We start from the raw sequence: 22,792 nt of genomic DNA on the forward strand, positions 1-22,792 counted from the left end.
TAGGGCCCGAGTGCCATGATTTCAGATCTGAACCTATTATGTTTTCATCAATATATGAGTGTTCTTGATCCTATCTTGCAAGTCTATAGTCACCTATTATGTGTTATGATCCGTTAACCCCGAAGTGACAATAATCAGGATACTTACCGATGATGACCGTAGTTTGAGGAGTTCATGTATTCACTATGTGTTAATGCTTTGTTCCGGTTCTCTATTAAAAGGAGGCCTTAATATCCCTTAGTTTCCGTAAGGACCCCGCTGCCACGGGAGGGTAGGACAAAAGATGCCATGCAAGTTCTTTTCCATAAGCACGTATGACTATATTCGGAATACATGCCTACATTATATCAATGAACTGGAGCTAGTTCTGTGTCACCCTAGGTTATGACTGTTACATGATGAACCGCATTCGGCATAATTCTCCATCACTGATCCATTGCCTACGAGCTTTCCATATATTGTTCTTCGCTTATTTACTTTCCCGTTGCTATGTGCTATCATCACTACAAAATACCAAAAACATTGCTTTTACTACTGTTACCTTTTGCTACCGATACCACTACTATCATATTACTTTGCTACTAAACACTTTGCTGCAGATATTAAGTTTCTAGGTGTGGTTGAATTTTCAACTCAGCTGCTAATACTTGAGAGTATTCTTTGGCTCCCCTTGTGTCGAATCAATAAATTTGGGTTGAATACTTTACCCTCGAAAACTGTTGCGATCCCCTATACTTGTGGGTTATCAGGGTTGCGTATATCATGTTCACCATCTTCACTTGTGGGGGGAACCCCTTCTGTCCTCCCGTGTTCGGCGGCCGGGGCTCCTCCTCCTCATCACTATGCAGCCCCTTATCCTTGTTTTCGGCGTTTAACTTGCCGGCCTGCTTGAACACCCAGCATTCTCTGTTGGTGTGATTGGCTGGCTTGTCGAGGGTGCCGTGGATTTGACATGAGCGGTCCAGTATGCGATCCAAACTGGACGGAGCCGGAGTACTTCTTTTAAATGGCTTTTTCCGCTGACCGGATCTAGAGCCTCTAAATCCGGCATTGACTGCCGTATCCTTGGTGTTATTGCCGTTATTGCGGCGCTTTGGTCTGTTATGACGTTATCTGCCGTTGGCATCTTTGGTATCTGAAGTGCCCGGATTCCTCGATGTGTTATTGCTGCGAGCCAGCCAGCTATCCTCACCCGCGCAAAAGCGGGGCATGAGTGTCGTGTGGGCTGCCATAGACTTCGGCTTCTCCTGGCCAAGGTGACGGGCAAGCCACTCGTCACGAATGTTGTGCTCGAATGCCGCTAGGGCCTCTGCGTTCGGACAGTCGACAATTTGTTTTTTCTTAGTCAGGAACCGAGTCTAGAATTCTCAATGAAAGCACCAATGTTGGTGTCAAAACTAGCGGATCTCGGGTAGGGGGTCCCGATATGTGCGTCTAAGGCGGATGGTAACAGGAGGCAGGGGACACGATGTTTACCCAGGTTCGGGCTCCCTTGATGGAGGTAATACCCTACGTCCTGCTTGATTGTTCTTGATGATATGAGTATTACAAGAGTTGATCTACCACGAGATCGTAGAGGCTAAACCCTAGAAGCTAGTCTATGGTATGATTGTATGTTGTCCTACGGACTAAACCCTCCGGTTTATATAGACACCGGAGGGGGCTAGGGTTACACAGAGTCGGTTACAAGGGAGGAGATCTACATATCCGTATTGCCTAGCTTGCCTTCCACGCCAAGGAGAGTCTCATCCGGACACGGGACGAAGTCTTCAATCTCGTATCTTCATAGTCCAACAGTCCGGTCAAAGGATATAGTCCGGCTGTCCGGAGACCCCCTAATCCAGGACTCCCTCAATGACCATAGAAGGTTTTATTCATGTAAATAGAACAAAAATTATTCTTTGACTTAAATGAATAACCGTATTGCAATAAACATGATCCAATCATATTTATGCTCAACGCTAACACCAAATATCATTTATTTTAGGTTCAACACTAATCCCGAAGGTAAAGGGAGTGTGCGATGGTGATCTTATCAACCTCGGAATCACTTCCAACACACATCGTCACCTTGCCCTTAACTAGTCTCTGTTCATTTTGCAACTCCTGTTTCGAGTTACTAATCTTAGCAACTGAACCGATATCAAATACCCTGGGGTTACTATGAACACTAGTAAAGTACACATCAATAACATGTATATCAAATATACTTTTGTTCACTTTGCCATCCTTCTTATCCGCCAAGTATTTGGGATAGTTCTGCTTCCAGTGACCATTCCCTTTGCAGTAGAAGCACTCAATTTCAGGCTTAGGTCTAGCTTTGGGCTTCTTCACGGGAGTGGCAACTTGCTTGCCATTCTTCTTGAAGTTCCCTTTCTTTCCCTTGCCTTTTTACTTGAAACTAGTGGTCTTGTCAACCATCAACACTTGATGCTTTTTCTTGATTTCTACCTTCGCCAATTTCAGCATCGCGAAGAGCTTCGGAATCGTTTCCGTTATCCCTTGCATATTATAGTTCATCACGAAGTTCTAGTAACTTGGTGATAGTAACTAGAGAACTTTGTCAATCACTATCTTATCTGGAAGATTAACTCCCACTTGATTCAAGTGATTGTAGTACTCACACATTCTGAGCACATGCTCACTAGCTGAGCTATTCTCCTCCATCTTGTAGGCAAAGTACTTGTCAGAGGTATCATACCTCTTAACGCGGGCATGAGTCTGAAATACCAATTTCAGCTCTTGGAACATCTCATATGCTCTGTGGCATTCAAAACATTTTTGAAGTCCCAGTTCTAAGCCGTAAAGTATGGTGCACTAAACTAGCAAGTAGTCATCATATCGAGCTTGTCAAACGTTCATAACGTCTGCATCTGCTCCTGCAAAAAGGTCCGTCACCCAGCGGTGCATCAAAGACATAATTATTATGTGCGGCAATGAGGATAACTCTCAGATCACGGATCCAGTCCGCATCATTGCTACTATCATCTTTCAACTTAGTTTTCTCTAGGAACATATCAAAAATAAAACAGGGGAGCTATACGCGAGCTATTGATCTACAACATAGATATGCAAATACTATCAGGACTAAGTTCATGATAAATTAAAGTTAAATTTATCATATTACTTAAGAACTCCCACTTAGATAGACATCCCTCTAGTCATCTAAATGATCACGTGATCCATATCAACTAAACCATGTCCGATCATCACGTGAGATGGAGTAGTTTTCAATGGTGAACATCACTATGTTGATCATATCTACTATGTGATTCACGCTCGACCTTTCGGTCTCAGTGTTCTGAGGCCATATCTGCATATGCTAGGCTCATCAAGTTTAACCTGAGTATTATGCGTGTGAAAAACTGGCTTGCACCCGTTGTATGTGACGTAGAGCTTATCACACCCTATCATCACGTGGTGTCTCGGCATGACGAACTGTAGCAACGGTGCATACTCAGGGAGAACACCTATACCTTGAAATTTAGTGATAGATCATCTTATATTGCTACCGCCGTACTAAGCAAAATAAGATGCATAAAGGATAAACATCACATGCAATCAATATAAGTGATACGATATGGCCATCATCATCTTGTGCCTTTGATCTCCATCTCCAAAGCGCCGTCATGATCACCATCGTCACTGGCTTGACACCTTGATCTCCATCGTAGCATCGTTGTCGTCTCGCCAACTATTGCTTCTACGACTATCGATACTGCTTAGTGATAAAGTAAATCAATTACATGGCGATTGCATTTCATACAATAAAGCGACAACCATATGGCTCCTGCCAGTTGCCGATAACTGTGTTACAAAACATGATCATCTCATACAATAATTTATATAACCACGTCTTTACCATATCACATCACAACATGCCCTGCAAAAACAAGTTAGACGTCCTCTACTTTGTTGTTGCAAGTTTTACGTGGCAGCTATGGGCTTAGCAAGAACCGTTCTTACCTATGCATCAAAAACCACAGTACGGTATAGTGATTTGTTTTTTATCTTCAAAAAGAACCATGTTCATTGAGTCCGATTCAACTAAAGTTGGAGAAACTGACACCCGCCAGCCACCTGTGTGCAAAGCACATCGGTAGAACCAGTCTCATGAACGCGGTCATGTAATGTCAGTCCGGGCCGCTTCATCCAACAATACCGCCGAATCAAGAAACAACTAGTGACGGCAAGCAATATGTATATACCCACACCCACAACTCCTTTGTGTTCTACTCGTGCATATAACATCTACGCATAGACCTGACTCGGATACCACTATTGGGGAATGCAGTATTTCAAAAAAATCCTATGATCACGCAAGATCTATCTAGGAGATGCATATCAACGAGAGGGGGAGAGTATGTCTACGTACCCTCATAGAATGAAAACGGAAGCATTATGAAACGCGGTTGATGTAGTCGAATGTCTTTGTGATCCAACCGATCAAGTACCGAACGCATGACCTTCGCGATCTACACACATTCATCTCGGTGACATCCCTCGTACTCTTGATCCATCTAAGGCCGAGGGAGAGTTTCGTTAGCACGGCAGTGTGATGACGGTGATGACGAAGTTACTGACGCAGGGCTTCGCCTAAGCACTACAACGATATGACCGAGGTGGAATTCTATGGAGGGGGCACCACACATGGCTAAACAATCAACTTGTGTGTCTATGGGGTACCCCCCTCCCCCGTATATAAACAAGGGGAGGAGGAGGGCCGGCCTCAAGGGGCGCACCCAAAGGGAGGATTCCTACTCCTAGTAGGAGTAGGTTTCCCCCTTTCCTAGTCCAAGTAGGAGAAGAGGGAAGGAGAGGGAGAGGGAGAAGGAAAGAGGGGGGCGCCGCCCTCTCCTAGTCCAATTCGGACCAGCCCATGGGGGGGGGGCGCGGCCACACCTTGAGGCCCATCTCTCCTTTCCCGTATGGACCATTAAGGCCCACTACTTCCCCCGGCGAATTCTGTAACTCTCCGGTACTCCGAAAAATACCCGAATCACTCGAAACCTTTCCGATGTCCGAACATAGCCTTCCAATATATCGATCTTTACGTCTCGAACATTTCAAGAATCCTCGTCATGTTCGTGATCTCATCCGGGACTCCAAACAACCTTTGGTACATCAAATCACATAACTCATAATACAAATCGTCATCGAACGTTAAGCGTGCGGACCCTATGGGTTCGAGAACTGTGTAGACATGACCGAGACACATCTTCGGTCAATAACCAATAGTAGAACCTGGATGGTCATATTGGCTCCTACATATTCTACGAAGATCTTTATCGGTCAAACTGCATAACAACATACGTTGTTCCCTTTGTCATCGGTATGTTACTTGCCCGAGATTCGATCGTCGGTATCATCATACCTAGTTCAATCTCGTCATTGGCAAGTCTTTTTAATCGTTCCGTAATGCATCATCACATGACTAACTCATTAGTCACATTGCTTGCAAGGCTTATAGTGATGTGCATTACCGAGAGGGCCCAGAGATACCTCTCCTACACTCGGAGTGACAAATCCTAATCTCGATCTATGCCAACTCACCAAACACCATTGGAGACACCTGTAGAGCATCTTTATAATCACCCAGTTACGTTGTGACGTTTGATAGCACACTAAGTGTTCCTCTGGTATTCGGGAGTTGCATAGTCTCATAGTCATAGGAACATGTATAAGTCATGAAGAAAGCAATAGCAATAAACTAAACGATCATAGTGCTAAGCTAAAGGATGGGTCTTGTCCATCACATAATTCTCTAATGACGTGACCCCGTTCATCAAATGACAACACATGTCTATGGCTAGGAAACTTAACCATCTTTGATTAACGAACTAGTCTAGTAGAGTCATACTAGGGACACTCTGTTTGTTTATGTATTCACACATGTACTAAGTTTCTGGATAAAATTCTAGCACGAATAATAAACATTTATCATGATATAAGGAAATATAAATAACAACTTCGTTATTGCCTCTAGGGCATATTTCCTTCAGTTACATCATATGGATCTCCAAGATACCATTGTATTGAGAATCAAGAGAGAGAGAGATGAATCCATCTAGCTACTAACAACAGACCCGAAGGTCTACAAAGAACTACTCACGCATCATCGGAGAGGCACCAATGGAGGTGGTGAACCCCATCCGAGATGGTGTCTAGATTGGATCTGGTGGTTCTGGACTCTGCGGCGGCTGGATGAATATTTCGTCGACTCCCCTAGGGTTTTGGGAATATTTGGGTATTGATAGAGCAAAGAGGCGGTCCGGGGGGCACCCGAGGTGGGAACAACCCACCAGGGCGCGCCTGGGCCTCCTGGAATGCCCTGGTGGGTTGTCCCCTCCTCGGGACTCCCCCCAGGTGCAACCAGGGCCCGTTGTGTTCCTTCTGGCCCATAAAAATCTCCGTAAAGTTTCGTGGCATTTGGACTCCGTCTGATATTGATTTTCTATGATGTAAAAAACACGGAAAACAGGAACTGGCACTTGGCACTATGTCAATAGGTTAGTACCAAAAAATGATATAAAATGACTATAACATGATTATTTAACATCCAAGATTGATAATATAACAACATGAAACAATCAAAAATTATAGATACGTTGGAGACGTATCAACATCCCCAAGCTTAACTCCTACTCATCCTCGAGTAGGTAAGTGATAAAAACAGAATTTTTGATGTGGAGTGTTGTCTAGCATGCCATATCATATTATTTTCTTTATGGCATGGACAATTGGACTTTTATGTGATTCAAAGCAATAGTCTAGTGTTGACATAATAATTTAGATACTCAAGCATATCAACAAGCGACCATGCCTTTCAAAATATCAATGCTAAAATAAGTTATCCCTACAAAATCATATAGTTTTGTCATGCTCTGTCTTCTTAACACAAAGTATTTATCATGCACAACCCCGATGACAAGCCCAGCAATTGGTTCGTACTTTTTAACGCGCTTCAGCTTTTTCAACTCTTACACGATACATGAGCGCAAGCCATGGATATAGCACTATGTGTGGAATAGAGTATGATGATAGGGGTAAATATAGAGAAGACAAAAAGTAAGACAGTCTCACATCGATGCGGCTAACCAACAGGCTATGGAGATGCCCATCAATCGATATCAACGTGAGGAGTAGGGATTGCCATGCAACGGATGCACTAAGAGCTATAAGTATATGAAAGCTCAATATGAAAACTAAGTGGGTGTGCATCTAATCCTATAATGAAAAAATCCCACTAGTATATGAAAGTGACAACATAGGAGACTCTCCATATGAAAAACATGCTGCTACTTTGAAGCACAAGTGTGGTGAAGGATACTAGCAATGCCCCTTCTCTCTTTGTTTATTTTTTTTATTTTTATTTTTTTCCTTTTTATTTTTCTTTCTTTCTTTTCTTCTTCTTTTTTTTTCCTTTTTTTCTCATTGTTCGGAGTCTCATCCTGACTTGTGGGGGAATCATAGTCTCCATCATCCTTTCCTCACTGGGGCACTGCTCTAAAAATGAATAATGATGATCATCACACTTATATTTACCTATAACTCAAAAGAAACAAAAATTACAACTCAATACCTATGAAAAAAATATGACTCTATATAAATGCCTCAATGATCTAGCATAACATGTATGACAAATGATGAATGGTTGTTGAGCCACAAACACTATGTTAGCTATATGATCATGCAAAGCAATATGACAATAAATGCTCAAGTCATCAAACCGAAGCGTTGGAAGTTGCATGGCAATATATCTCGGAATGGCCGTGGAAAAGCCATGATAGGTAGGTATGGTGGCTGTTTTGAGGAAGATATAATGAGGCTTATGTGTGATAGAGCGTATCATATCACGGGGTTTGAATGCACCTGCGAAGTTTGCACCATGTCTCAATGTGAGAAAGGGCAATGCACGGTACCGTAGAGGCTAGCAAATTGTGAAAAGGTAAGAGTGTGTATAATCCATGGACTCACATTAGTCATAAAGAACTCATATACTTATTGCAAAAGTTTATTAGCCCTCTAAGCAAAGTACTACTACGCATGCCCCTATGGGGATATATTGGTAGGAAAAGACCATCGCTCGTCCCCGACCGCCACTCATAAGGAAGACAATCAAAAATAAATCATGCTCCAACATCATAGCATAACGAGAGACTATACGTGCATGCTTCGGGAATCACAAACCTTAACACCAATATTCCTACTTGAGCACAATTACTCATCAACATAACTCACATATCACATCATCATATCTCAAAACTATTACTAAGAATCAAGTTTATTTTGTCCAATGATGTTAATGACATTTTTCTTTTCTTTATCCTTCTTGGATATCTATCACTTTGGGACTAATTTTCTTGTGTTGCTTTTCTTAAGCCCAAACAAATATGAGTGAAGATCATGAGCATAATGTTTCTTTCTCTCAAAATAATTTAAGTGAAGCAAGAGAGAATTTCTTCAAAATTTTACTAACTCTCAAATAAATCTAAGTGAAGCAAGAGAGCATTTCTTCAAAAATACTAAGCACACCGTGCTAAAAAAGATATAAGTGAAGCACTAGAGCAAGTCCTAGCTCATAAAAGATTTAAGTGAAGCATAGAGAGCAATTCTAACAAGTCATGACATAGTTTTGGCTCTCTCAAATAGGTGAGTCCAACAAGGATTGATGACTTAAAACACAAAATAAAACAAGCAAAGACTCATATCATACAAGATGCTCCAAGCAAAACACATATCATGTGACGAATAAAAATATAGTCTCGAGTAAAATACCGATATTTGTTGGAAGAAAGCAGGGATGCCACTCGGGGGCATCCCAAGCTTAGTTGGTTGCTCAGTTTTGGATAATAGCTTGGGATGCCGGGGCATCCCCAAGCTTAGGCTCTTCCATCCTCCCTTCATCCATCATAAGATAACCCAAAACTTGAAAACTTCAATCACACAAAACTCATCAAAACCTTCGTGAGATCCGTTAGTATAAGAATACTAAACCACTACTATAAGCGCTGTATCAAACCAACTACTATTTTGTTTTTTATTATATCTACTGTATTCCAACTTTTCTATGGAAAAAACTCATCAAAGAAAACCATAGAGCCATCAAAATAAGCACACAACACAAAGAAAACAGAATCTGTCAAAATAGAACAGTCTGTAGTAATCTGACTATTTCGAATACTTCTGTAACTCCAAAAATTCTGAACAATTAGGACGACCTGAGAAATTTGTATATTGATCTACTTCATATGGAATGGATATTTTATCGCTCTCTGGTAAAAATGAAAATTAATTTCGTGAGCGTAAAAGTTTCTGTTTTTTCAGCAAGATCAAACAACTATCACCCAAGAAGATCCTAAAGGCTTTACTTGGCACAAACACTAATTAAAACATAGAAAACACAATCATAACAGTAGCATAATTGTGCTAACACACAAGAACAGGAAGCAAAAAGTAAAAATAAATTTTATTCATTGGGTTGCCTCCCAACAAGCGCTATAGTTTAACGCCCTTAGCTAGGCATAAAGCAAGGATCTAAGTTTTGTCATCCATCTTCTTGACTTTCTTAGAGGTATTTTCATCATGAGGCTTAGTAAACACAACATAAAACATGTTATCCATAGAGGCTTTAGCAATCCTAAGTTGGTTTTCATCATACCCCTTTTGATTTCCCACAACAATCCAAGAGTAATGTTGATTAACATTATTGAAAACATATTGGATTATATCTAGAATCGGGACTTCATTTTTAAGATTCTCATCAAAGATTTTATTGTCCCCAAGAAAATGTCTTAAAGCATAGTCACTATTGTAAAGAATTTCATCTATCACAGGTTTTTCATGATTCATACCATAAAAGTCAAAGATTTCCCTAGCTTCCCGTATTATGTAGTCAAACTCGTTCATAAGAACGAGAATGGCGAACTTTTTAGCTCTAAGATTCTTTATAATGGGGAGCTCAAAAAAAATCCTTGCAAGGTAGGATGGGTTCGAATAAATTTACATTCAAGTTTCAGAACTAGTGCTGAAATAGCATCCACATAAGATCTAGTAGTTTTAAGTATATGAGCATCATCAAGACTAAGCTTCCCAACACAATTGAAAAATTCTTGGATACGTTCTTTTCCCATAACGTTCCCTTGCCCCAAGATAAAAGTTTTAGCATCCAGATTTCCCATATGTCCAATATTAGGAGTAAGGCCATCATCTGTTGGTGCCATACCGAAATCACTCATGATTGCAAGCAAAGGATAGATCTGACGAGAAAACAATGAACGGTAAAGGGAGGCGAATAAAACGGAAAATTTTTGTGAAGTGGGGGAGAGGAAAATGAGAGGCAAATGGAAAATAATGTAAATTGCGAGGAGATGTGATTTGTGATTAGGAACCTGGTTATGAAGAAGATCCTCCCCGGCAACGGCGCCAAAAATTCCTTTTGATCGCTCTCTCATTATTGCACCAGAAATGCTTCTGCCTACTAGGACTACATCGGTATTTCCCTCAGTGAAGAAACCAAAGTTATCGAACCAGTAGGAGAACCAAGCAACACAACATAAACAACACCTGCACACAAATAACAACACCTCGCAACCCGACGTGTTAAAGGGGTTGTCAATCCCTTTCGGGTAACGATGCCGGAAAATTGTAGTAGATTGAAATAATAGATCGCAAATAGAATAAATTTCAGCAAAGTATTCTTGTATTTTTGGTTTAATAGATCTGAATAAAAATTCAAAGGAAAAGTAGATCACAAGCAAATATATGAGGGAGAAGACCCGGGGGCCGTAGGTTTCACTAGTGGCTTCTCTCGAGAAAAATAGCAAATAGTGGGTAAACGATTTACTGTTGGGCAATTGATAGAACCTCAAATAATTATGACGATATCCAGGCAATGATCATTACATAGGCATCTGCTACCTCTTGAGCACTGCGTTGGTTTTCCCCGAAGAGGAAGGGATGATGCAGCAAAGTAGCGTAAGTATTTCCCTTAGTTTTTGAGAACCATGGTATCAATCCAGTAGGAGGCTACGCATGAGTCCCTCGTACCTGCACAAAACAAATAAATCCTCGCAACCAACGCAAATAGGGGTTGTCAATCCCTATAAGGCCACTTACGAGAGTGAGATCTGATAGATATGATAAAGATAATATTTTTGGTATCTTTGTGATAAAGATGCCAAGTAAAATAAAGGCAAAGTAAATAACAAAGGAAATAACTAAGTAGTAGGAGATCAATATGATAAAGATAGACCCGGGGGCCATATGTTTCACTAGTGGCTTCTCTCGAGAGCATAAGTATTCTACGATGGGTGAACGAATTACTATTGAGCAATTGACATAATTTAGCATAGTTATGAGAATATCTAGGCATGATCATGTATATAGGCATCACGTCCGAGACAAGTAGAACGACTCCTGCCTGCATCTACTACTATTACTCCACTCATCGACCGCTATCCAGCATGCATCTAGAGTATTAAGTTAAAACAGAGTAACGCTTTAAGCAAGATGACATGATGTAGAGGGATAGACTCATGCAATATGAAGAAAACCCCATCTTGTTATCCTTGATGGCAACAATACAATACGTGCCTTGCTGCCCCTACTGTCACTGGGAAAGGACACCGCAAGATTGAACCCAAAGCTAAGCACTTCTCCCATTGCAAGAAAGATCAATCTAGTAGGCCAAACCAAACTGATAATTCGAAGAGGCTTGCAAAGATGACCAATCATACATAAAAGAATTCAGAGAAGATTCAAATATTATTCATAGATAGACTTGATCATAAACCCACAATTCATCGGTCTCAACAAACACACCACAAAAAGAAGATTACATCGAATAGTTCTCCACAAGAGAGGGGGAGAACATTGTATTGAGATCCAAAAAGAGAGAAGAAGCCATCTAGCTACTAACTATGGAGTTGTAGGTCTGAGGTAAACTACTCACACTTCGTCGGAGGGGCTATGGTGTTGATGTAGAAGCCCTCCATGATCGATGCCCCCTCCGGCGAAGCTCCGGAATAGGCCCCAAGATGGGATCTCGTGGATACAGAAAGTTGCAGCGGTGGAATTAGGGTTTTGGCTCCGTATCTGATCGTTTGGAGGTACATAGGTATATATAGGAGGAAGGAGTACGTCGGTGGAGCAACAGGGGGCCCACGAGGGTGGAGGGCGCGCCCCCCTACCTCGTGGCCTCCTGTTTCTTTTCTTGACGTAGGGTCCAAGTCTCCTGGATCATAATCTTCCTAAAAATCACGTTCCTGAAGGTTTCATTCCGTTTGGACTCCGTTTGATATTCCTTTTCTTCGAAACCCTAAAATAGGCAAAAAAACAGCAATTCTGGGCTGGGCCTCCGGTTAATAGGTTAGTCCCAAAAATAATATAAAAGTGGATAATAAAGCCCAATAATGTCCAAAACAGTAGATAATATAGCACGGAGCAATCAAAAATTATAGATACGTTGGAGACGTATCAGCATCACACCCAAGATTAGTAGACCGACTCCTGCCTGCATCTACTACTATTACTCCACACATCGACCGCTATCCAGCATGCATCTAGTGTATTAAGTTCATGGAGAAATGGAGTAATGCAATAAGAACGATGACATGATGTAGACAAGATCCGTTTATCTATTGCGTAGATATAGATCCCGGTTTTTTATCCTTAGTAGCAACGATACATATGTGTCGGTTCCCTTTCTGTCACTAGGATCGAGCACCGTAAGATCGAACCCACTACCGGGCACCTCTTCCCATTGCAAGATAAATAGATCAAGTTGGCCAAACAAAACCCAAATTTCGGAGAAGAAATACGAGGCTATAAGAGATCCTGCATATAAGATATCAAAGAAATTCAAATAACTTTCATGGATATAAAAAGATATGACTGATCATAAACTCAAAGTTCATCAGATCCCAACAAACACACCGCAAAAAGAGTTACATCATATAGATCTCCAAGAGACCATTGTATTGATAATCAAGAGAGAGAGATGAAGCCATCTAGCTACTAACTATGGACCCGAAGGTCTACAAAGAACTACTCACGCATCATCAGAGAGACACCAATGGAGGTGGTGAACCCCATCCGAGATGGTGTCTAGATTGGATCTGGTGGTTCTGGACTCTGCGGCTGCTGGATGAATATTTCGTCGACTCCCCTAGGGCTTTGGGAATATTTGTGTATTTATAGAGCAAATAGGCGGTCCGGGGGGAACCCAAGGTGGGCACAACCCACCAGGGCGCGCCTGGGCCTCTTGGCGCGCCCTGGTTGGATGTTCCCTCCTCGGGACTCCCCCAGGTGCAACCAGGGCCCGTTGTGTTCCTTCCGGCCCGTAAAAATCTTCGTAAAGTTTCGTGGCATTTGGACTCCGTCTGATATTGGTTTTCTACGATGTAAAAACAAGGAAAAAACAGGAACTGACACTTGGCACTATGTCCATAGGTTAGTACCAAAAAATGATATAACATGATTATAACACATCCAAGATTGATAATATAACAACATGAAACAATCAAAAATTATAGATACGTTTGAGACGTATCACGATGCGCGTGCGAAATGGTTCCAAAGTCGATGTGATCGCCGTCGGCACGCTACCTCTACATCTACCTTCGGCATTAGTTTTAGACTTGAATAATTGTTATTTGGTGCCAGCGTTAAGCATGAACATTATATCTGGATCTTGTTTGATGCGAGACTGTTATTCATTTAAATCAGAGAATAATGGCTGTTCTATTTATATGAGTAATATCTTTTATGGTCATGCACCCTTGATGAGTGGTATATTTTTATTGAATCTCGATAGTAGTGATACACATATTCATAATATTGAATCCAAAAGATACAAGTATAATAATGATAGTGCAACTTATTTGTGGCACCACCGTTTAGGTCATATTGGTGTAAAGCGCATGAAGAAACTCCATGCTGATGGGCTTTTGGAATCACTTGATTATGAATCACTTGATGCTAGCAAACCATGCCTCATGGGCAAGATGACTAAGACTCCTTCTCCGGAACAATGGAGCGAGCAACTGACTTGTTGGAAATAATACAAACTGATGTATGCGGTCTGATGAGTGTTGAGGCTCACGGCGGGTATCATTATTTTCTGACCTTCACAGATGATTTGAGCAGATATGGGTATATCTACTTGATGAAACATAAGTCTGAAACATTTGAAAAGTTCAAAGAATTTCAGAGTAAAGTGGAAAGTCATCGTAACAAGAAAATAAAGTTTCTACGATCTGATCGTGGAGGTGAATATTTGAGTTATGAGTTTGGTCTTCATTTGAAACAATGTGGAATAGTTTCGCAACTCGCGCCACCTGGAACACCATAGCGTAATGGTGTGTCCGAACATCGTAACCGCACTTTATTAGATACGGTGTGATCTATGATGTCTCTTACTGATTTACCGCTATCATATTGGGGTTATGCTTTAGAGACGGCTGCATTCACGTTAAATAGGGCACCATCCTAATATGTTGAGACGACACCACATGAACTGTGGTTTGGCAAGAAACCCTAGTTGTCGTTTCTTAAAGTTTGGGGTTTTGATGCTTATGTGAAAAAGCTTCAACCTGGTAAGCTCGAACCCAAATCGGAGAAATGCGTCTTCGTAGGATACCCAAAGGAAACGGTTGGGTACACCTTCTATCACAGATCCGAAGGCAAGATATTCGTTGCTAAGAATGGATCCTTTCTAGAGAAGGAGTTTCTCTCGAAAGAAGTGAGAGGGAGGAAAGTAGAACTTGATGAGGTATTTGTACCTTCTCCCTTATTGGGAAGTAGTTCATCACAGAAATCAATTCCAGTGATTCCTACACCAATTAGTGAGGAAGGTAATGATGATGATGATCATGAAACTTCAGATCAAGTTACTACTGAACCTCGTAGGTCAACCAGAGTAAGATCCTCACCAGAGTGGTACGCTAATCCTGTTCTGAAGGTCATGTTACTTGACCATGACGAACCTATGAACTATGAGGTAGCGATGATGAGCCCAGATTCCGCGAAATGGCTTGAAGCCATGAAATCTGAGATGGGATCCATGTATGAGAACAAAGTATGGACTTTGGTTGACTTGCCTGATGATCGGCAAGCAATAGAGAATAAATGGATCTTCAAGAAAAAGACTAACGCTGATGGTAATGTTACTGTCTACAAAGCTCGACTTGTTACGAAAGGTTTTCGACAAGTTCAAGGAGTTGACTACGATGAGACCTTCTCACCATAGCGATGCTTAAGTCTGTCCGAATCATGTTAGCAATTGCCACATTTTCTAATTATGAAATTTGGCAAATGGATGTCAAAACTACATTCCCTAATGGATATCTTAAAGAAGAGTTGTATATGATGCAACCAGAAGGTTTTGTCGATCCAAAAGGTGCTAACAAAGTGTGCAAGCTCCAGCGATCCATTTATGGACTAGTGCAAGCCTCTCGGAGTTGGAATATACACTTTGATAGTGTTATCAAAGCATATGGTTTTATACAGACTTTTGGAGAAGCCTGTATTTACAAGAAAGTGAGTGGGAGCTCTGTAGCATTTCTAATATTATATGTGGACGACATATTGTTGATTGGAAATAATACAGAATTTCTGGATAGCATAAAAGTATACTTGAGTAAGAATTTTTCAATGAAAGACCTTGGTGAAGCTGCTTATATATTAGGCATCAAGATCTATAGAGATAGATGAAGACGCTTAATTGGACTTTCACAAAGCACATACCTTGTTAAGTTTTGAAGAAGTTCAAAATGTATCAGTCGAAGAAAGGGTTGTTTCCTGTATTACAAGGTGTGAACTTGAGTCAGACTCAATGCCCGACCACTGCAGAAGATAGAGAGAAAATGAAAGTCATTCCCTATGCCTCAGCCATAGGTTCTATCATGTATGCAATGCTGTGTACCAGACCTGTTGTGTGCCTTGCTATAAGTTTAGCGGGGAGGTACCAAAGTAATCCAGGAGTGCATCACTTGACAGTGGTCAAGAACATCATGAAATACCTGAAAAGGACTAAGGATGTGTTTCTCGTTTATGGAGGTGACAAAGAGCTCGTTGTAAATGGTTATATTGATGCAAGCTTTAACACTGATCTGGATGACTCTAAGTCACAAACCGAATACGTATCTATATTGAATGGTGGAGCTGTCAGTTGGTGCAGTTCCAAGCAGAGCGTCATGGCGGGATCTATGTGTGAAGCGGAGTACATACCTGCTTCGGAAGCAGCAAATGAAGGAGTCTGGATGGAGGAGTTCATATCCGAGCTAGGTGTAATACCTAGTGCATCGGGTCCAAAGAAAATATTTTGTGACAATACTGGTATAATTGCCTTGACAAAGGAATCCAGATTTCACAAGAGAACCAAGCACATCAAGAGATGATTCAATTCCATCCACAATCAAGTGAAGGAGGGAGACATAGGGATTTGCAAGATGCATACAGATCTGAATGTTGTAGACCCATTGACTAAGCCTCTTTCACGAGCAAAACATGATTAGCACCAAGAATCCATGGGTGTTAGAATCATTACTATGTAATCTAGATTATTGACTCTAGTGCAAGTGGGAGACTGAAGGAAATATGCCCTAGAGGTAATAATAAAGTTGTTATTTATATTTCCTTATATCATGATAAATGTTTATTATTCATGCTCGAATTGTATTAACCGAAAACTTGGTACATGTGTGAAGACATAGACAAACAGAGTGTCCCTAGTATGCCTCTACTTGACTAGCTCGTTAATCAAATATGGTTAAGTTTCCTAACCATAGGCATGTGTTGTCATTTGATGAATGGGATCACATCATTAGAGAATGATGTGATGGACAAGACCCATCCGTTAGCTTAGCATAATGATCGTTTAGTTTTATTGCTATTGCTTTCTTCATGACTTATACATGTTCCTCTGACTATGAGATTATGCAACTCCCGAATACCGGAGGAACACCTTGTGTGCTATCAAATGTCACAACGTAACTAGGTGATTATAAATATGCTCTACAGGTGTCTTTGATGGTGTTTGTTGAGTTGGCATATATCAAGATTAGGATTTGTCACTCCGCGTATCGGAGAGGTATCTCTCGGCCCTCTCGGTAATGCTCATCACTATAATCCTTGCAAGAAATGTGACTAATGAGTTTGTTCCAGGATGATACATTATGAAACGAGTAAAGGGACTTACCGATAATGAGATTGAACTAGGTATGAGGATACCGACGATCGAATCTCGGGCAAGTAACATACCAATGACAAAGGGAACAACATATGTTGTTATGCAGTTTGACCAATAAAGATCTTCGTAGAATATGTAGGAGCCAATATGAGCATCCAGGTTCCGCTATTGGTTATTGATCGGAGATGTGTCTCGGTCATGTCTACATAGTTCTCGAACCCGCAGGGTCCGCACGCTTAATGTTCGATGTCGATTTGTATTATGAGATATGTGATTTGATATACCGAAGTTTGTTCGGAGTCCCGGATGAGATCACGGACATGACGAGGAGTCTTGAAATGGTCGATATATAAAGATTGATATATTGGAAGGTTATGTTTGGACACCGGAATGGTTCCGAAAGGTTCGGACATTTTCCGAAGTACTGGGAGGTTACCGGAACCCCCCGGGGGGTTAATGGGCCTTCATGGGCCCTAGTGGAGAGAGGAGGCAGCGGCCAGGTGGAGGCGTGCGCCCCCAAGCTCAAACCAAATTGGACTAGGGTTGGGGGGGCGGCCCCCCTTTCCTTCTTCTCCTCCACCTCTTTCCGCTTCCCCCCTTCTCCGGAAAGGAAAGGGGGTGAATCCTACTTGGACCGAGAGTCCAAGTAGGACTCTCCCCTTGGCACGCCCCCCTTGGGCCGGCCTCCTCTCCTCCCCCCTTTATATACGTGGGAGGGGGGCACCCCAAAGGCACACCAAGTCTTCTCTTAGCCGTGTGCGGTGCCCCCCTCCACAGTTACGCACCTCGGTCATATCATTGTAGTGCTTAGGCGAAGCCCTGCGCCGGTAACTTCATCATCACCGTCAACATGCCATCATGCTGACAAAACTCTCCCTCGTCCTCAACTGGATCAAGAGATCGAGGGACGTCATCGAGTTGAACATGTGCTGAAGATGGAGGTGCCGTACGTTCGATGCTTTGATCGGTTGAATCGCGAAGACGTTCGACTATGTCAACCGCGTTACTAAACGCTTTTGCTTTCGGTATACGAGGGTACGCAGACACACTCTCCCCTATCATTGCTATGCATCTCCTAGATAGATCTTGCATGAACGTAGATTTTTTTGAAATACTGCATTCCCCAACAACCATCACCCTCATCCTCAACAATCATATTGCACAAAATAACACAACATGTCATCAGCTTCCACAAAGTTTCTGATTCCCACATCATTGCAGTGCTACACATAATTTGTTGGGGAACGTAGTATTTCAAAAAAAAATCCTATGATCACGCAAGATCTATCTAGGAGATGCATAGCAACGAGACAGGGAGAGTCTGTCTACGTACCCTCGTAGACCAAAAGCGGAAACGTTTAGTAATGTGGTTGATGTACTCGAACGTCTTCACGATCCAACCAATCCTAGCACCGAACGTACGGCACCTCCGTATTCAGCACACGTTCAGCATGATGACGTCCCTCAAGCTCTTGATCTAGTTGAGGACGAGACAGAGTTCCATCAGCACGACGGCGTGGCGATGGTGATGATGCAGTTACACGCGCAGAGCTTCACCTAAGCACTACGACGATATGACCAAGGTGTTGAACTATGGGGGGGCACCGCACACGGCTAAGAGATTGTCTGTTGTGCTACTGGGGTGCCCCTGGCCACGTATATAAAGGAGGGAGGGAGAGAGGAGGCCGGCCAGGTTGGGCGCGCCAGGGGGGAGTCCTACTTGGACTCCTAGTCCAAGTAGGATTCCCCCTCCCTTTTCCATTCTTCCGCCAGAGGGAAAGGAAGGAGGAGAGAAGGAGAAGGAAGGAGGGGGCTGCGCCCCCACCCCTAGTCCATTTCGGTTTGGGCAGGGGGAGGTGCGCACCAACTTGTGGCCCTTCTTCCCTCTCTCCACTAAATCCCACTAAGGCGCATTAACTTCTCCGGGGGGTTCCGGTAACCTCCCGGTACTCCGGAAAAATGGCCGACCTACTCGGAACCATTCCGATGTCCAAATACAACCTTCTAATATATGAATCTTTACCTCTAGACCATTTAGAGACTCCTCGTCATGTCTGTGATCTCATCCGGGACTCCGAACAAACTTCGGTCATCAAATCACATAACTCATAGTACAAATCATCATCGAACGTTAAGCGTGCAGACCCTACGGGTTCGAGAACTATGTAGACATGACCGAGACACATCTCTGGTCAATAACCAATAGCGGAACCTGGATGATCATATTGGCTCCTACATATTCTACGAAGATCTTTATCAGTCAAACCGCATAACAACATACGTCATTCCCTTTGTAATCGGTATGTTAGTTGCCCGAGATTCGATCATCGGTATCATCATACCTAGTTCAATCTCGTTACCAGCAAGTATCTTTACTCATCCCGTAATGCATCATCCCATAACTAACTCATTAGTCACATTGCTTGCAAGGCTCATAGTGATGTGCATTACTAAGAGGGCCCAGAGATACCTCTCCGATACACGGAGTGACAAATCCTAATCTTGATCTATGCCAACTCAACAAACACAATTGGAGACATCTGTAGAGCATATTTATAATCACCCAGTTACGTGTGATGTTTGATATAACACAAGGTGTTCCTCCGGTATTCGAGAGTTGCATAATCTCAAATAGTCAGAGGAACATGTATAAGTCATGAAGAAAGCAATAGCAATAAAACTAAACAATCATTATGCTAAGCTAACAGATGGGTCTTGCCCATCACATCATTCTCTAATGATGTGATCCCGTTCATCAAATGACAACACATGTTTATTATCAGGAAAATTAACCATCTTTGATTAACGAGCTAGTCTAGTAGAGGCACACTAGGGACATACTGTTTGTCTATGTATTCACACATGTACTAAGTGTTCGGTTAATAAAATTCTATCATGAATAATAAACATTTATCATGATATAAGGAAATATAAATAACAACTTTATTATTACCTCTAGGGCATATTTCCTTCAGTCTCCCACTTGCACTAGAGTCAATAATCTAGATTACATAGTAATGATTCTAACACCCATGTAGTCATGGTGTTGATCATGTTTTGCTCATGAGAGAGGCTTAGTCAACGGGTCTGCAACATTCAGATCTGTGTGTATCTTGCAAATCTCTATGTCTCCCTCCTTGACTTGATCGCGGATGGAATTGAAGCGTCTCTTGATGTGTTTGGTTCTCTTGTGAAATCTGGATTCCTTCGCCAAGGCAATTGCTCCAGTATTGTCACAAAAGATTTTTCATTGGACCTGATGCACTAGGTATTACACCTAGATCGGATATGAACTCCTTCATCCAGACTCCTTCATTTGCTGCTTCCGAAGCAGCTATGTACTCCGCTTCACACGTAGATCTCGCCACAACGCTCTGCTTGGAACTGCACCAACTGACAGCTCCACCATTCAATATAAATATGTATCTGGTTTGTGACTTAGAGTCATCCGGATCAGTGTCAAAACTTGCATCGACGTAACCATTTACGACGAGCTCTTTGTCACCTCCATAAATGAGAACCATATCCTCAGTCCTTTTCAGGTATTTCAGGATGTTCTTAACCGCTGTCCAATGATCCAGTCCGGGATTACTTTGGTACCTCCCTGCTAAACTTATAGCAAAGCACACATCAGGTCTGGTACACAGCATTGCATACATGATAGAACCTATGGCTGAGGTATAGGGAATGACTTTCATTTTCTCTCTATCTTCTGCAGTGGTCGGGCATTGAGTCTGACTCAACTTCACACCTTGTAACACAGGCAAGAACCCTTTCTTTGACTGATCCATTTTGAACTTCTTCAAAACTTTATCAAGGTATGTGCTTTGTGAAAGTCCAATTAAGCGTCTTGATCTATCTCTATAGATCTTGATGCCTAATATATAAGCAGCTTCACCGAGGTCTTTGATTGAAAAATTCTTATTCAAGTATCGTTTTATGCTATCCAGAAATTCTATATTATTTCCAATCATGTCATCCACATATAATATTAGAAATGCTACAGAGCTCCCACTCACTTTCTTGTAAATACAGAATTCTCCAAAAGTCTACATAAAACCATATGCTTTGATGACACTATCAAAGCGTATATTCCAACTCCGAGAGGCTTGTGATACGTCTCCGTCGTTTCTATAATTTTTTATTGTTCCATGCCAATATTCTACAACTTTTACATACTTTTGGCAACTTTTTATACTATTTTTGGGACTAACATATTGATCCAGTGCCCAGTGCCAGTTCCTGTTTGTTGCATGTTTTGTATTTCGCAGAAAATCCATATCAAACGGAGTCCAAATGGAATAAAAACTTACGGAGATTTTTTTGGAATATATGTGAATTTTGGGAAGTTGAATCAACGCGAGACGATGCCCGAGGGGCCCACGAGGGTGAGGGGCGTGCCTTGGGCCCTCATGGCCACTTCATAAGGCGGTTGGTGCCCTTCTTTCTCTGCAAGAAAGCCAATATCCTGATAAAAATCGTGTCAAAATTTCAGCCCAATCAGCGTTACGGATCTCCGGGAATTTATGAAACGGTGAAAGGGTAGAATCAGGAGCGCAGAAACAGAAGGAAACAAAGAGAGAGATCCAATCTCGGAGGGGCTCTCGCCCCTCTACCGCCATGAAGGCCATGGACTAGAAGGGAAACCCTTCTCCCATCTAGGGGGAAGGTCAAGGAAGAAGAGGAAGAAGGGGCTCTCTATCCCCCTCTCTCTCGGTGGCGCCGGAACACCGCCGGGGCCATCATCGCGACAACGATCTACACCAACAAATTCACCGCCGTCATCACCAACTCTTCCCCCCTCTATGCAGCGGTGTAACCCCTCTTTTACTCGCCATAATCTCTACTTAAACATGGTGCTCAATGCTATATATTATTTCCCAATGATGCATGGTTATCGTATGATGTTTGAGTAGATCCATTTTGTCCTATGGGTTAATTGATGATCGTGATTGGTTTGAGTTGCATGTTTTATTATTGGTGCTATCCTATGGTGCTCTCTGTGTCGTGCAAGCATGAGGGATCCCCGCTGTAGGGTTTGCAATATGTTCATGATTTGCTTATGGTGGGTGGTGTGAGTGACAGAAGCACAGACCCGAGTAAGTAGATTGTTTGCGTATGGCACTACTGGAATCTGGTAATTTGTCGTATGCCAACTCTTTATCGTCCGCCAGCGGATGACATAGAGCCTCTTTGCCGTCCGCTTCCACATAGCGGACAACAAAGAATGAGCAGATCACAAAAAGTCTATTTGCCGTCAGCTGGCTGACGGCAAAGAGCTAGAAGGCAGACGGCAAAGGGCCAGGTGGGCCCCATAGGGCACGGCGTGGCTAGGTTAGCTTCTTTATCGTCTGCCTTCTGGACCTTTGTCGTCCGTTGGCGAACGATAAAGAAATGGCCCAGCTAACGGCCGTCTTCCCCCTCCTATGCTCGCTCTCTGTCTCTCCGGCCACACCCCACTCTCTTCCCTCTCTACCAACTCAACCGCGCCCGCGCCCCAACTCAACCATGCCCGCGCCCACAATGCCGCCGTCGAACACCGCCGCCGCCACCCCACCCCGCCGCAGCACCACTCCGCCGCCCCGGAGCCCTGCGGCCCCA

The sequence above is a fragment of the Triticum dicoccoides genome, chromosome 2A (assembly GCF_002162155.2).
Source record: "Triticum dicoccoides isolate Atlit2015 ecotype Zavitan chromosome 2A, WEW_v2.0, whole genome shotgun sequence".
In the NCBI taxonomy this organism is placed as follows: domain Eukaryota; kingdom Viridiplantae; phylum Streptophyta; class Magnoliopsida; order Poales; family Poaceae; genus Triticum; species Triticum dicoccoides.